General features: G+C 43.6%; 1 long non-coding RNA gene across 1 annotated transcript; it reads left to right on the top strand.

Annotated features, from left to right (window-relative positions):
- Window positions 1–212: 212 nt before the first annotated feature.
- On the top strand, window positions 213–7,166 carry LOC130540973 (uncharacterized). Its single transcript, XR_008955008.2, has 3 exons — window positions 213–2,016; window positions 3,147–3,372; window positions 4,047–7,166. It is a non-coding gene; the product is annotated as an uncharacterized LOC130540973 (long non-coding RNA).
- The last annotated feature ends 7,721 nt before the right edge of the window (window positions 7,167–14,887 follow it).

The raw sequence follows: 14,887 nt of genomic DNA, 5'->3' as shown, positions 1-14,887 counted from the left end.
GACAGTACTGAACATGTACAGACTTTTTTTCCTTAATCATTATTCCGTAACAATACAGTATAACAACTATTTACATAGCAATTATATTGTATTAGGCATTGTAAATAATCTAAAGATGATTTAAAGTATACAGGAGGATGTGCGTAGGTTATGTGCCCATTTTATACCAGGGACTTGAGCATCTGCGGATTTTGGAATCCGAGGGAGGTCCTGAAACCAATCCCCCGTGGATACTGACAGACAAATAAATATAAAATAAATCCTAATTAAAAATAACTTTGGCTGGGTGTGGTGGCTCACACCTTATAATCCCAGCACTTTGGGAGGCTGAGGTGAGCAGATCACCTGAGGTCAGGAGTTCAAGACCAGCCTGACCAACATGGAGAAACCCCGTCTCTACTAAAAATACAAAATTAGCCGGGCATGGTGGTGTATGCCTGTAATCCCAGGTACACGGGAGGCTGAGGCAGGAGAATCCTTGAACCAGGGAGGCGGAGGTTGCGGCGAGCCGAGATCGCACCATTGCACTCCAGCCTGGGCAACAAGAGCGAAACTTTGTCTCAAAAAAAAAAAAATAATAATAATAATAATAAAATAACTTTAAGTGAATCATATTATCTCACCTAACAAAAAGTCCTATTATGTGACATAAAAATAGGTGGGGTAGTGGGTTGCAGAATGGTTTTATTAAACAAATCCACAGCAACTTCAAGGACTCAGATTCTCTCCACCATTCTGTTGGGTCATTACCAGCTGTGTTTATTTTTTGGCCCAAAGACTCCTCCTCTCTCTCAACTCCCCCAGAACTGCCATGAGCCTGTTCCCCAGAGAGAATGTGATCATTATCATTACGGCTGACTTAAACTCACCAGGACTTATGCTCGGGGGAAATAGGATCACTGTCCCTGAGAACCTGGCCATGGATAGGAAAAAAGGCCCTGATCACATTGGGGTTCTAGTACAAAAGAACTTCCTTGAAGGCAAGGAAGAAGAAAAGAAGGGCAATGGCTTCTCCACAGTCGAAAGGAATTCCCTTAAGTTTAAGGATTACTTCTCATTCAGTATGGCACTGTGAAAACTGCTCCTCTCAAGGGGTCGGACAGAACTGTGTTCAAAACCCAAATCAAGCTGGGCGCAGTGGTTCATGCCTGTAATCCCACCACTTCGGGAGGCTGAGGCAGGAAGATCCTTTGAGCCCAGAAATTCGAGAGCAGCCTGGGCAATATAGTGAAACCCCATGTCCGCAAAAAATAAAAAATTGCCGGGTGTGGTAATCCACATCTCTAGTCCCAGCTATGCGAGAGGTTGAGGCAGGAGGATCACTTGAGCCTGGGAAGCTGAGGTATTGAAACCGCCTTTGCAAAATTATGACTGAGACACTGAGACACTGAAAGAGATCTAACTTAACTGACTCCACCTTGCTTCTAACCTCCAAGCTGTCCTTGTTCATTCCTCGGTGTAGGCTGAACTAACTTTGGGAGAAATTTAGTTTATAGTTTAAACAAAGACGGTAACAGCCCTTTCCTAAAGCAGACCTCCTTCTTGTGTGGGGACGAGATTGTAAGACTAACATTAGCCACAAGATTAGAAATTATGCTTTCGAAGCCATGCAGCTGGAGGCTACAAGATTCTGACCCTCCCTAAACTGCTCCTAAGATCAGTGCTTGAGGTATTTTGCAGACCCTGCACTTGACGGATCAGCTGGCACCATCCAGATCAATAAACTGGCTCATCTGATCTTGTGCCCCTCTGCCCCACCCAGGAACCGACTCAGCGCAAGAAGACAGCTCCGACTCCCTGTGATTTCATCTCTGACCAATCAGCACTCCTGGCTCACTGGCTTTCCCCCATCCACCAAGTTATCCTTAAAAACTCTGCTCCCCGAATGCTCAGGGAGACTGATCTGAGTAATAATAAAACTCCAGTCTTCTGCACAGCCAGCTCTGCATGAATTACTCTTTCTCTGTTGCAATTCCCCTGGCTTGATGAATCAGCTCTGTCTAGGCAGCGGGCAAGGTGAGCCCCTTGGGTGGTTACAGTTGCAGTGAGCCATGATTGTACCACTGCATTCCAGCCTGGGCAACAGAGTGAGACCTTGTCTTGAGAAAAAAAAAAAATCCCAAATCAGCCACTTAATGAAAAGGCTCATTCTCCTCACATGCAAAGCAGGGATAACAATAACCACTTCCCATGTGCACATCAGGACTCACTGAGGAGCCAGGGTTACCGGCATCCACTGCCTGCTGATTATGCTGGGGTGTTGCCTGCAGGGAAGTGCTTTACATGCATCGGCCCAGAGACTCCCCACATCACGCAGGAGGTAGGCGCTTTGTTCTTTTCTTTTTTCTTCTTCTTCTTTTTTTTTTTTTTTTTTTTTTTTGAGACGGAGTCTCGCTCTGTTACCAGGCTGGAGGCTGGAGTGCAGTGGCACGATCGCGGCTCACTGCAAGCTCCGCCCCCCCCGGGTTCAAGAAATTCTCTTGCCTCAGCCTCCCGAGTAGCTGGGATTACAGGTGACTGCCACCATGCCCAGCTAATTTTTGTATTTTTAGTAGAGACGGGGTTTCACCATGTTGGCCAGGATGGTCTTGATCTCCTCACCTCGTGATCCGCCCACCTCGGCCTCCCAAAGTGCTGGGATTACAGGCATGAGCCACAGCACTCCGCCTGGTGCTTTGTTAGTTTCATACTGCAGATAGTAATCCGAGGTTTGGAGAAGTAATACAAGGCTTGCTGAAGGTCACACGGAGCAAGGACAGAATTAATTCTGACTCCAGAGCCCATGCAATGTCCAGGAGCCCCCACCGTGCCACCTTTTGAATGCTCATCTGTCTGCACTGCATGCAATGCACTGCCCCGGCCATCTAGGCTCGAGGTATCTAAACCATGAGAGAGAGACTGAAAGAGAAATGGCAGCACATCGTCAAAGAGTAAATTCCATTTTAAAACACTGACTGTGTGTGACAGCAAGGTTGGACAGCTCCATGGGGACACAGAGGGCCCCAGACACACGCCTGCCCTCCTAGATCTTCATTTAACTCTATGAGTGGCCATGGACAGATGGCATAAACAATTTTATATCTAAAAACTTCAAAGCTAATATTGTCTGAGATTCATATTGTGAATATATATCCTCATTTTTACAGAGAAATCCTGAGGCTCAAAGACACTGAATGACCTGCTGCTTCACACACAGGTGGTCAGTGTTGCCAAAGCCCAGGACAAGCAGTCCAGGCAGCTGTCACATTTCCAACATGTGGAAAGCCTCGCCAAAGCATGAGCTCTGCTGTCTCCCTTCCATGCAGCGAGGCCACACGAGGCAGACGCAGATTTGTTCCAGCAGCTTCACCAGGGAATAAACAGCAGGCATAGGTACAGATAAATAAACCTCAGGCTTGAGATCCTCTCTTTATCCAAAATCAAGATCCAATTCTTTCCTTTCCTTTCTTCCCTGGGGCCATCTTGGTGTCGCCCATCTGCCTGGGCCAGAGGCCCGTACTTGTTCCTGCATTGCCAGGCCATTTGGTGACACGAGGAGCTGATGCCCCTTTCCCTCCTGTTGTACTTTTTTTTTTTTTTTTTTTTTTTTTGAGACAGAGTCTCATTCTGTCGCCCAGGCTGGAGTGCAGTGGCACGATCTTGGCTCACTGCAACCTCCACCTCCCAGGCTCAAGCGATTTTCCTGCCTCAGCCTCCCGAGTATCTGGGATTACAGGCGTGCACCATCACTCCTGGCTAATTTTGTATTCTTAACAGAGATGGGGTTTCACCATGTGGGCCAAGCTGGTCTGGAACTCCTGAAGTCAAACCATCCACCCGCCGCCTCGGCCTCTCAAAATGCTGGGATTACAGGCGTGAGCCACCGCGCCTGGCCTCTCCTGTTGTACCTTGTTAACTCCAGTTGCTGCTAAGCTAGCCTGTCTGTTTCTTCACTGTTTTCTTTACTTATGTCTGCTCTTCTAAACGTAGACAAACTTTTATATTTTATTTTCCTCCCCAGTTGTAAATAGCAGAATCTGGACAAGAACTCAACATTTCTATTTCAGATTACACACTCTTTCTATATTACTATGAAGTTTCAAGATATTTTATGCGGCTTTTGTAAGAAACATAATCCTACTAACATTGACTGAGTACCAGGCCCTCTGCTAGGAGGCAGGGAAACTGCATACAGCAACTCCAGCACCATCCAGCTTCGAGGACGAGGCAGACTCGTAAGTGGGTGATCATAACAGCGAGTGCTAAAGGATATATCGGGAAAATCACAGAATACTGTCGCAACACCCAGGGTGTGCTCTCACCCATCTTGAGAATGAGGAAGAGTTAACCCAGAACAAAGAAAGGGTAGTTGATGTTTAGTGTTTGGGCAGATATATTCCAAGCAAAGGGAACATTATTGGTAAAAGAAGAAAGGGGATTGAGAGCCCAGAGTCTTCGGAGAGCTGTAAATATTCAGTCTGACGGGGGGTGTCAAGGCACAGAAGCGAAGTTTGGAGTTTATGCTACCGACAATGGGAATCTCTAAAAGGAGTTCAGAAAGATCTGAAAATAGACTCAAAAATTTCTTCAACAAAAGGAGATGGGTGTCTGAAAATGACGAAGATGTGGTCCCTGACTCCAAAGAGCTCATCACCTACTGGGAGAGACAGATATGTAAACAAATCATTACAGAACAATTTGTTTCATTCTAAATGTAGCACACAAAAAGAGCTGGGGACAGTGAAGAGGAAGCCGTCAGCACTGCCTGCGGAGAAGAAAGGAAGGCTTTGTGTAGGTGACAACTGAGCAAGATGACAGATGAGTGGGCGGAAACCAGTCCTAGCAGAAGGGGTGGACCCTGGGGGCGGGACCAGGAAGGGCACCTCCAATTCATTACCCAAGATTAAATGAATGGAACATTCGCCGTACTCTTTAAATTTCAAGAATCTCTTTTCTTTCTTTCTTTCTTTTTTGAGACGGAATTTTGCTCTTGTCGCCCAGGCTGGAGTGCAATGGCGCAATCTTGGCTCACCGCAACCTCTGCCTCCTGGGTTCAAGCTATTCTTCTGCCTCAGTCTCCCGAGTAGCTGGGATTGCAGGCATGAGCCACCACGCCCGGCTAATTTTGTATTTTTAGTAGAGGTGAGGTTTCTCCATGTTGGTCAGGCTGGTCTCAAACTCCTGAACTCAGGTGATCCGCCCGCCTCGGCCTCCCAAAGTGCTGGGATTACAGGCGTGAACCACCATGCCCGACCTAAATTTCAAGAATTTCTATTGCAACTCCTTTGCCTCAGGAATTTGTCCCCTTCCTAGTAGAGATAGTGAATGTTAAACTGTAACCTACATATCTCTTCTCAAGGATTTTGAATGTTTGTTTGTACAGAGAACACTCCATCTGGTATATCCCCGAAACAAAAGGAGCTTTTCAGTAAGATTTTCATGCACGGAAGCCGTGTTCATTTCTAGAGACTGCATTCTCAGAAGCTTTTCGCCCTAAGCACAAAATCAGAGGCAAGTAGGAGGAGTGGGCTGCACCTGAGTGCAGCATTGCTGTACCCATCCTGTTTCCCAGACAAGCAGATTCAAAAATCAAGTGTCTTATTCACTGGGGTTAGAAAGAATCTATTTTTTTCCTTTGGCAGCATCAAACATCAGAAATAATTCCACTGAAAAGAATATTATACCTAATGTGTTCTACTTAAAGTCCAACAAATACATTAAGAGCAGAAAATTGTAGGATACAAGATTCTCAAATTTTCAGTAATACAGCTCAATATCAGTACACAAGGTGAGGCCTTATGGACTGAAGGGTTGTGTCCACCCAAAATTCATATGTTGAAGCCCTAACCCCCCACTGCGATGGTATGAGGAGGTGAAGCCCCTGGAAGATGATTAGGTCATGAGAGAGAAGCCCTTGTCAATGGGACTAGTGACCTTGCCAAAGGGACCCTAAAGAGCTCGTATGCCCTCCTTCCTCTTGTGAGTGCACAACTGGCCGGCAAGCCAGAAGAGGACCCTTATCAGAACCTGACATTGCTGCACCCCGATCTCAGAATTCCAGCCTCCAAAATCAGAGAAATATATTTCTATTGTTTATAAACCACCCTGGGGTACTTTGTTATAGCAGCCGAAACTGACTAAGATGAGAGGCCAAAAAAGGTGCTTTCCCTATTAACAGCACCACTCTGCCTGTGCTTACAAAGAACTGTGGTTGAAATGGATTCAGCTTTACAACATCTGCAGAAGGCTAAGTTATGTGCGGCAGTAGTGGTGGAAATGTTGAACTAGGAACTGTATTAAGGGGTTGAAAATAAAGGGATGAGCCATAATTTATTCAGGAAACCGCAAATAAAAGTAGTGGAAATAGCAATATTCATGAAAAGATAATATGGCATTTAATTTAAAACGTCAGAGAGTGACTCGGTAATGATAAAAAAAAGCCATGAAAAAAATATTATAGTGATGAACCTTTAGGTACTAAATAGCAGAGTGGTAAATATATATGACAAAAACTCTGGTCTGGCCTGGTGGCTCATGCCTGTAATCCTAACATTTTGGGAGGCCGAGGTGGGTGGATCACTTGAGGCCAGGAGTTCGAGACCAGCCTGGCCAATATGGTGAAACCCCCATCTCTACTAAAAATACAAAAATTAGCCAGGCGTGGTGGCACATGCCTGTAATCCCAGCTACTTGGGAGGTCGAGGTGGGAGAATCGCTTGAATCTGGGAGGCGGAGGTTGCAGTAAGCCGAGATCATGCCACTGCACTGCAGCCTGGGCAACAGAGTGAAACCGTGTCTCAAAAAAAAAAAAAAAACCAACTCTGAGAATACACAGATAATTTAGTGTAACTGTGATCACTGCAGACTGGTAGTTCTTACTTCAAGCAATTTTGTCCTCCTATGAGACATTGGCAACAACTGGAGACATTTTTAGTCCTCACAAATTGGACAGGGTGGAGGAAGGTGCTACTGGCAGCTGGTGAGTAGAAGCCAGGGATGCTGCCAAACACCTGAAATGCCAGGACAGCCCCACAACAGAGAGATACATGGTGCAAAATGCCAACAGTGCCAAGACTGAGAAGCCCTGGTCTACAGTATTGTATTATATACTTCTCTCAAACTGACAGGTCAAGTAGACTCTCTCTATATATTTGTCTGTGTGTGTGTGTGTGTGTGTGTATACATCTATATATGTTTGAATATGTGTGTGTGTGTATATATATATATATATATATATATATGAAGCTGGACTTAGTATACAGAGTTAACTTTCACCCTGCCCAAAATATCATTATAATATGTAGATGTATATAAACATCTATACACACGCACACATAAATATATATTCAAATATATATGAAGCTGGACTTGGTATACAAAGATAACTTTCTATTCTACAAAATATATGTATTCTCTCATATTTAAAACCTTTATGATTATATTTAAGCTTGATAGCATGTTTTAACTTAACATTTATTGTAAGTCAAACACAACTTTATACTGATCAGCATAAATTGGCTAAAAGTTTTTTATTTCTTGAACATTACCAAATTTGATCTTTTTAAAAAGTAAGATAAAATGCCGATCTGAACTTTTAAAGGAGGAAACCTGATGAGATATAGGTTCTCATTTCTCAAGACCTGGCATTGTGGAATCTGTCAGAAGTTAAGAACTGGTGCAGGGATGATGGAATCTATCAGGAGTTAGCCAAGTTCTCATAGAAGCAGAGGGAAAAGGGGAAATTCAAAGGGTGTAAGCTTAGCCGGGCATGGTGGCAGGTGCCTGTAATCCCAGCTACTTTGGAGGCTGAGGCAGGATAATTGCTTGAACCCGAGAGGCGGAGGTTGCAGTGAGTCAAGACCGTGCCATTGCACTCCAGCCTGGGCAAAGAGTGAAACTCCGTTTCACAAAAAAAAAAAAGGGTGTGAGCCCTGGTCACACACGGATGCTGTGGGACAGGGACAGTCATTTAACTTAGAGACCATCCTACTTCTTAAACACTATCTGTTATCTGTTCTCTCCAGAATTGGGCTGACAGGGACTACAACAGCTGTTCCCTGGATAAGGTGCCATTAACCTTTACATTCAGCTAAACACTTCCAAAGAGCACTGATGCCCAGACGTACATGCACTCAGGGAGCAGTGGGGGTTGGAGAATGAAGGCGTGGATTGCTATAGACATCTTATTGCTGTGGCCTGAATGTCTGAATGTTTAGTTCTTCCCATACTGAAATCCTAACCCCCCAAGGTGATGGTATTACGAGGTGGGCCTTTGGGAGGTAATTAGGTCATGGGGGTGAAGCCTTTGTGAATGGGCTTAGTGCCCTTATTATAACAGAGCCCACGGAGAGCTCCTTGGTAGCACCACATGAGGTTATAATGAGAAGGCACCGTCTATGAAACAGGAAGCAGGCCCTCACCAGGCGCCAGATCTGCCTTGATCTTGGACTTCCCAGCTTCCAGCAATGTGAAAAAAAGTTTTTGTTGTTGTAAGCCTTCCAGTTCATGGTACTTTGTTACAGCAGCCTAGTAAACTAACAGACGTGGTGAAATCAATTCACCTCCAAGCTGACCTGGCTTGGTGCTTCCTAATCATGAATGGAATCTCTGGTTTTCTCCAGTCAAATTCGAGGCTATTCTCACTCAGAAGCATTTCATCACGTATCTTCCAGGCTATAACTTAATTGATAGGTATAGATGTATTTCCACTAACAAAACTGCTAACCTTGTGGAAGGAAAATGCTAGAGTCACCTTAAGCCTCATGCTTTCATCAGACAGACACATTAATCTGGGTCTGTGTACAAAAATTGCTTCCCACACACTCTCTGGAGTCTCAGAGGACCAGGGAAGGAATCTGGCAGGAGACAAGCAAAAGGCGATACACAGTCCACAAAGTGGCACGGGGGTTCTTCCGGCCCTGAGGCCTGTTGACATCACATTCATCATCCCTACATGCCAGGGCTCTGGCGGGCTATGGAGAATCCTCTGCGAGAGGGAGGATGTTTGCACGAATAACTTTCCTTTTGAACTCTTTCGACATTAGGACCTTATGCCAGGCTGCCTCATTTACCAAACACTTAAAAGATCAGGACTGAAGCCGTAGAAGGGGCTTCACTGGGAAGATGTGTCAGCCGCACCGTGCAGCTATGTTGCAGTGTAGTTGCATGAGCTGTCCCAGATACCAAGTATGGAAGTTAAAAAAATTAATAAATAAAAATAAATGAACAAATCAAAAGGAGTAGGTGTGGTGGGGAGGGAGCAAGAGCAAGCACATGGATCACGCGCTTTGGGAAGAGAAAATAAAAGAGGAATGAGTTTTCTTTTATCAAGGAAATCTAAATGACATGTTCAAGACCGTAGCAACCAATCTAAGTGTTTCCATTCTCCAAACACACAGATGGACCCTGGAGTGAGAGGGTGGAGACAGCAGTAAGTGTGTTTTTCTGTCTCGTTGGAAATGTTTTCCCCGTTGATCTAGCAACACTGTTACATCAGTACAAATGCCCACAACCTTAGGAGAGTTAGGTTCAGGCCCAAAGTCCATTTTCTTGGTTAATCATTATCCAGGACTGTTTAAACCAGGCCATTAAGCTATAACGTAACATGCAGCCACCTATATGCTTGGATATCTGTGTAGTCTGAAGTGCCGTTTCCTTTGCATTTCCTTAAGTATCGAATTCATTTGCCTTTAGAGAATGAATTGATATTTTTAAGCCTATTTGATTGTTGGATTTTTTACTTAAAAACAGTCTTTATTAAAATAGTTTTATTAAAAAACATAGTGGCAAAATTTCAAATTATTTCAAAACGTTTCATGCTCTACTTCTCTGTTCCCAGCTCTGCTCTCGTCACCTCAAAGAGATTCAGTTTGACTTCACATTTTTTGTAGGCAGATATATCCACCAGCTGACACTGGATAAAAGAGCCCTTTCAGTTACTGTCCCTCTGGGCCCAATGGTAAAGTCACCAGTCCCATGAACTGGTCACCTCCCTAGTGAAGCGGCTACGTTGTCTGGGGTCTATACCCTGAGGTTCGTCATTGCACGACAGGAAAATTTAGGACATGGACACACACAAGGAGTTTAGGAGCAAATGTTTAATAGGCAGAAGAGAAAGAAAAACAGATCTCTCCATAGACAAGGGGGTCTCCCAGTGGAAAGGACCAGCCAGGTTTGAGGAAGCCGTGTCTGATTTACATAGGGTTCACAGATTGGTTTGATCAGGTATGACGTTTAGATAGTGTGTGGGGAAGGCTGGTCGCGCCACGATAATTTTATTATGCAAATGGGCTTTCCAGTTGATGGGTGCCATCTTATCTGGTCTTTACTGCACATGTGACTGACAAAGGGAAGGGAGGATGGCGCCGCCATCTTGAACATGTCTACTCCCCAGTTCCTGCAGGCATTCACTTGCCTGTCCCTCTGGGCCAAATGGTAAAGTCAGCAGTCCCATGAACTGGTCACCTCCCTAGTGAAGTGGCTACGTTGTCTGGGGTCTATACCCTGAGCTCGACTTTATAGGCTGCTCTTTATTAAAAAATGATCTGGGCTGCTTTTCATGAAAAAGAAAACAAAGCCTTACTGAGGACTCCCATACCTTTGTTATCTGCCTAAGTGATTTCTTTTTAACTCTTGTATCATTAGCAAGGAAAATGTCAGCAAAGAGGAAACAGGAATACGCAGCAGAGTGACAATTTGCACTAAGATGAGAGCAAAGTTTAACCAAATGGAAAAGCCAAATCATTGGTTACAACTTTACTTTACAGTGGAGATTACAAGTTCTTTTCATTTATCCAATTAACCAAGTGCCAAGAGGGTGTTAATAAAATTATGTTGAATTATTCTGAAGGGTACAGAGTTGTACTCTCTGGTACAACTTTCCCTAGATGCCTAGGTTTACAACCAATTTAGACTAAAACTAAATTTTTTTTTTACTTGCACTTTACTTAATTCAGCACCTAAATAGGATGTACATTTGCTACTTAAGAAATACCAGAGGTCAGACGCGGTGGCTCACACCTGTAATCCCAGCACTTTGGGAGGCCAAGGTGGGCAGATCACTTGAGGTCAGGAGTTTGAGACCAGCCTGACCAACATGGCGGAACCCCATCTCTACTAAAAATACGAAAAAAAATTAGCCAGGCGCAGTGGCGGGCGCCTGTAGTCCCAGCTACTCGGGAGGCTGAGGCAGGAGAATGGCATGAACCTGGGAGGCGAAGCTTGCAGTGAGCCAAGATCGCACCACTGCACTCCAGCCTGGGCGACAGAGCGAGACTCTGTCTCAAAAAAAAAAAAAAAAAAAAAAAAGCAAAAAGCCAATCACTTAAAACTTTTTTTTTTTTTTATCATCGCCTCTGACCCCTGGAGAATTCCACTGTAAATTAATATCTCCTTTTTACTTTTTCTGTTTTCAAGCAGAAAAAAAAAGAAAATGTAAAACCAACTTATTATTTTTATTAGTTTGATATATGAACCCTGAATATGTACAATTATAGATTATTTATAAATGTTTAAAGGCGAATAAAAATTACCCTCATAGCCCAAGCATAACAATGTTTTTATTTTCCATGTTTTCCCATCTTCTTGTCCATGGTTAGTTTCAAGAGTCATATAAATGCAAGTTTATATTCTGCTTTTTTTCATTTGAAATCATAACAAATATTTTCACAAATATCCACAGATATAATTTCTACTTCTTGTATAATGGTGACTTATTTCTCTACTAGATATTTTGTTTACTCCTGAGGTTTTGGTATTGCACATAGGGCTGTAATTATTATATCTTTATGCTTACAGAACAGAAATATTTTGTTGCATTTGCTGTTGTTTTTTCGAGATGGAGTCTTGTCTTGCTGTCACCCAGGCTGCAGTGCAGTGGCATGATCTTGGCTCAATGCAACCTCTGCCTCCCAGGTTCAAGCGATTCTCCTGCCTCAGCCTCCCTAATAGCTGGAATTACAGGCACGTGCCACCACACCGAGCTAATTTTTGTAATTTTAGTAGAGATGGGGTTTCACTATGCTGGCCAGGCTAGCCTTGATCTCCTGCCTCAGCCTCCCACCAAAGTGCTGGAATTACAGGCATGAGCCACCTTGCCTGGCCAGAACAGAAATGTTTAACCAGAGATTAACCTTGTCACAAAGCTGTCACTCCAGTAATTGTGTGTTTATGTGTGTGTGTGTGATGTTACTCTGAAAAAATTTTAATATCCCTTCTATCCTTAAATTACATGATTCCCTCCATCATCAGAAAAACCTCAAGTGATCTCACTTAGATACCAATCAGACAACTGATGTTCAAACCAGTGATATTTACAATAGAATTGTTCAAAATCAGGGATAGCAAGGATTCCAGGATCATGAAGACAAAATCAGAGCACAAGCTACTCTCGCTATCAGAAAAGACAAAAACAAACAAACAAAAAAGGACACCTCTACTAGGCATTTCAGACACAACATCCTAGACGATGAACTAAGTTGATGTCTAAGCTTCATAGGCCCACTATGGACCCGCACTATCTCTGGGCAAAATAGGACATTTTGAAAAGGCTGTCTTGATTGTTTATCTCCAGTGAATCAGGAAGAAGGAAGGAAGAGAGAAGCCTCAGTATCAGATGGAACTTAGGGTACTAAAGCTTCGAGGTGGATGAGTACATATACAAAAGTTCCTCTGGACATGATTAGACACTCTGAGATTCTGCTTTTCTGTGTGACCCAAACAGCACTGAGTTTATCTACCAGGAGACAAAAACCAGGCTGTGTTTGTTCTACTGAGCAACTGTCTTATTCTAGGGAAGCTATAAATAATAAAAGATATAATTTGTAGAATCCCATTATGTTATCATGTCACTTCAATTCATTTAATCCTCACAATTACCCTAACAAGGAGTTTGTTAACCTGTTTTTGTGACATCCATCGACACTCATCATGTTGACAATGAATTAAATTCATCTTCTCTGATAAACCTGCAGCCTATCTGGATTAGGGGGGAAAAAGGAAAGCAAACTCAGGCTCATCCATACTGTGACTTGCAGGGAACTGTGAGTAATCCACCAAAGAAACAAAGCCAGATAGAGTAGTACATTTTCTAGATAAACACAGGTGTCACCTGACCAGATTGGTGATTTACAAAGATGAGGCTGGATGCAGCATAGGGACTAAACTAGAGAGGAGGAGGAACTGTTAAGACACTGCTGTCTCCTCTGTTCTCTCCATTCACATCTAGTTTCTTATTGCACAATGACCCCGGGCCATTTGTATTACCCACCTGAATTTCATAGTTAACACATCTGGAAACAAGCTTGTCATTATCCTCAGGGAATCGTTTGACCCTTGGACTTCCTAATCTGCGTCAGTGGCCACATATATCATGCTCTTAGTCACAAAGGCTCAAAACCTCAGAATCGCTCTTGGCTCTCAGCTCTTCCTTGCTTCATCCTCTTTCAGTCTCTCGTCAAAGCCTGGCTGTCTGTTCTTTCATAATAAGGTTCTTTATTTCAACTCCTACTGTTACCAAAACTTCTCTAAGTTTTAAACAAATTTGAAGGGGTGGCTGCTTCTATATAATGACTCTGGAAGTCAGAAAGAGGCAATTATTGCAGAGAACTCCAAAATAGACCCAGAGCTCACAACCCAGCCTTCTCCTTTGCACAGCCTCCTCCTTTGCTCATCTGAGTCTGCATTTTGCCTGATATGTATTTTAACTGGCTCCATAAGAAGACAAGGGGAGAAGAGGGAAGGAAAATGAGGGGGAAAAATGAGAAAAACTCCCTTGTAAATTGACTGGGACCAAATTGATCCTGGAACGTTCTGTCTGAAGCAGGATAGTTTGTCTCCATCAGTGCTTTTGCGCAACATAAATTGAGTGTCTTTTTTAAGCAATTTTTTGAGTGTTTACAACGTGTTTGGCATTGTTCTAAATTTGCTATATATTAGCTCATTAATCCTCAAAAAGCCCCTATAAGGAAGGCACTGTTACTATTCTTATTTCACAGATGAGGAAACCAAGGAGCAAGAAGCTTAAAAAGTCACCTGTGATCACACAGCTGATAAAAATAAAACTAGAATTTGAGCCAAAAACCTGCGTTTCAACTCCTGAGTCCAGCACCCAAGTATCATTCTATTATTGCACTAGTTCCTGAAATTTACATGACTCTCCTGCAGCCTCCTCTCTTCCTTGTTAAATCAAGTGTAGCCTAAAGCTGCCTCCGTACATATTTTAAGTTTGGCCTAAAGGTTTTTCTGTACATTGCAAACTATAACAAGTGGAGTTGTAAACAGACAGACTGTAGCCTACTCTTGCGCCAGTCACTGAGTTTTGGCCAATCAAATGTGGTCAACTGTTCAAACCATCTTCAAATAAGGCAAACACCAAGCTGTAACCAATCCCACTGTTTCTGTTCCTCACTTCCATTTTGTGTATGTCACTTTCCTTTTTCTGTCCGTAAGTCTTCTGCCACGTGGTTGTGCTGGAGTCCCTGAGCCTACTTCTGGCTCAGGAGGCTGCCTGATTCACCAATTGTTCTTTGCTCAATTAAACTCTGTTAAATTTAATTGGGCTGAAGCTTTTCTTTTCTTTTTTGAGACAGAGTTTCAACTCTTGTTGCCCAGGCTGGAGTGCAATGTCGCGATCTCAGCTCACCGCAACCTCCGCCTCCAAGGTTCAAGCAATTTTCCTGCCTCAGCCTCCCGAGTAGCTGGGATTACAGGCATGTGCCATGACGCTCAGCTAATTTTTTGTATTTTTAGTAGAGACGGGGTTTCTCCATGTTGGTCAGGCTGGTCTTGAACTCCCGACCTCAGGTGATCCACCCATCTTGGCCTCCCAAAATGCTGGGATTACAGGCGTGAGCCACCGCACCTGGCTGAAGCTTTTCTTTTAACATCCTCCATCTCCCCTACTTCTGAG

This window comes from Pan paniscus, chromosome 17, assembly GCF_029289425.2.
Source record: "Pan paniscus chromosome 17, NHGRI_mPanPan1-v2.0_pri, whole genome shotgun sequence".
Taxonomy (NCBI): domain Eukaryota; kingdom Metazoa; phylum Chordata; class Mammalia; order Primates; family Hominidae; genus Pan; species Pan paniscus.
Note: the sequence above shows the minus strand (reverse complement) of the source record. Positions and strands in the feature narration are given on the sequence as shown.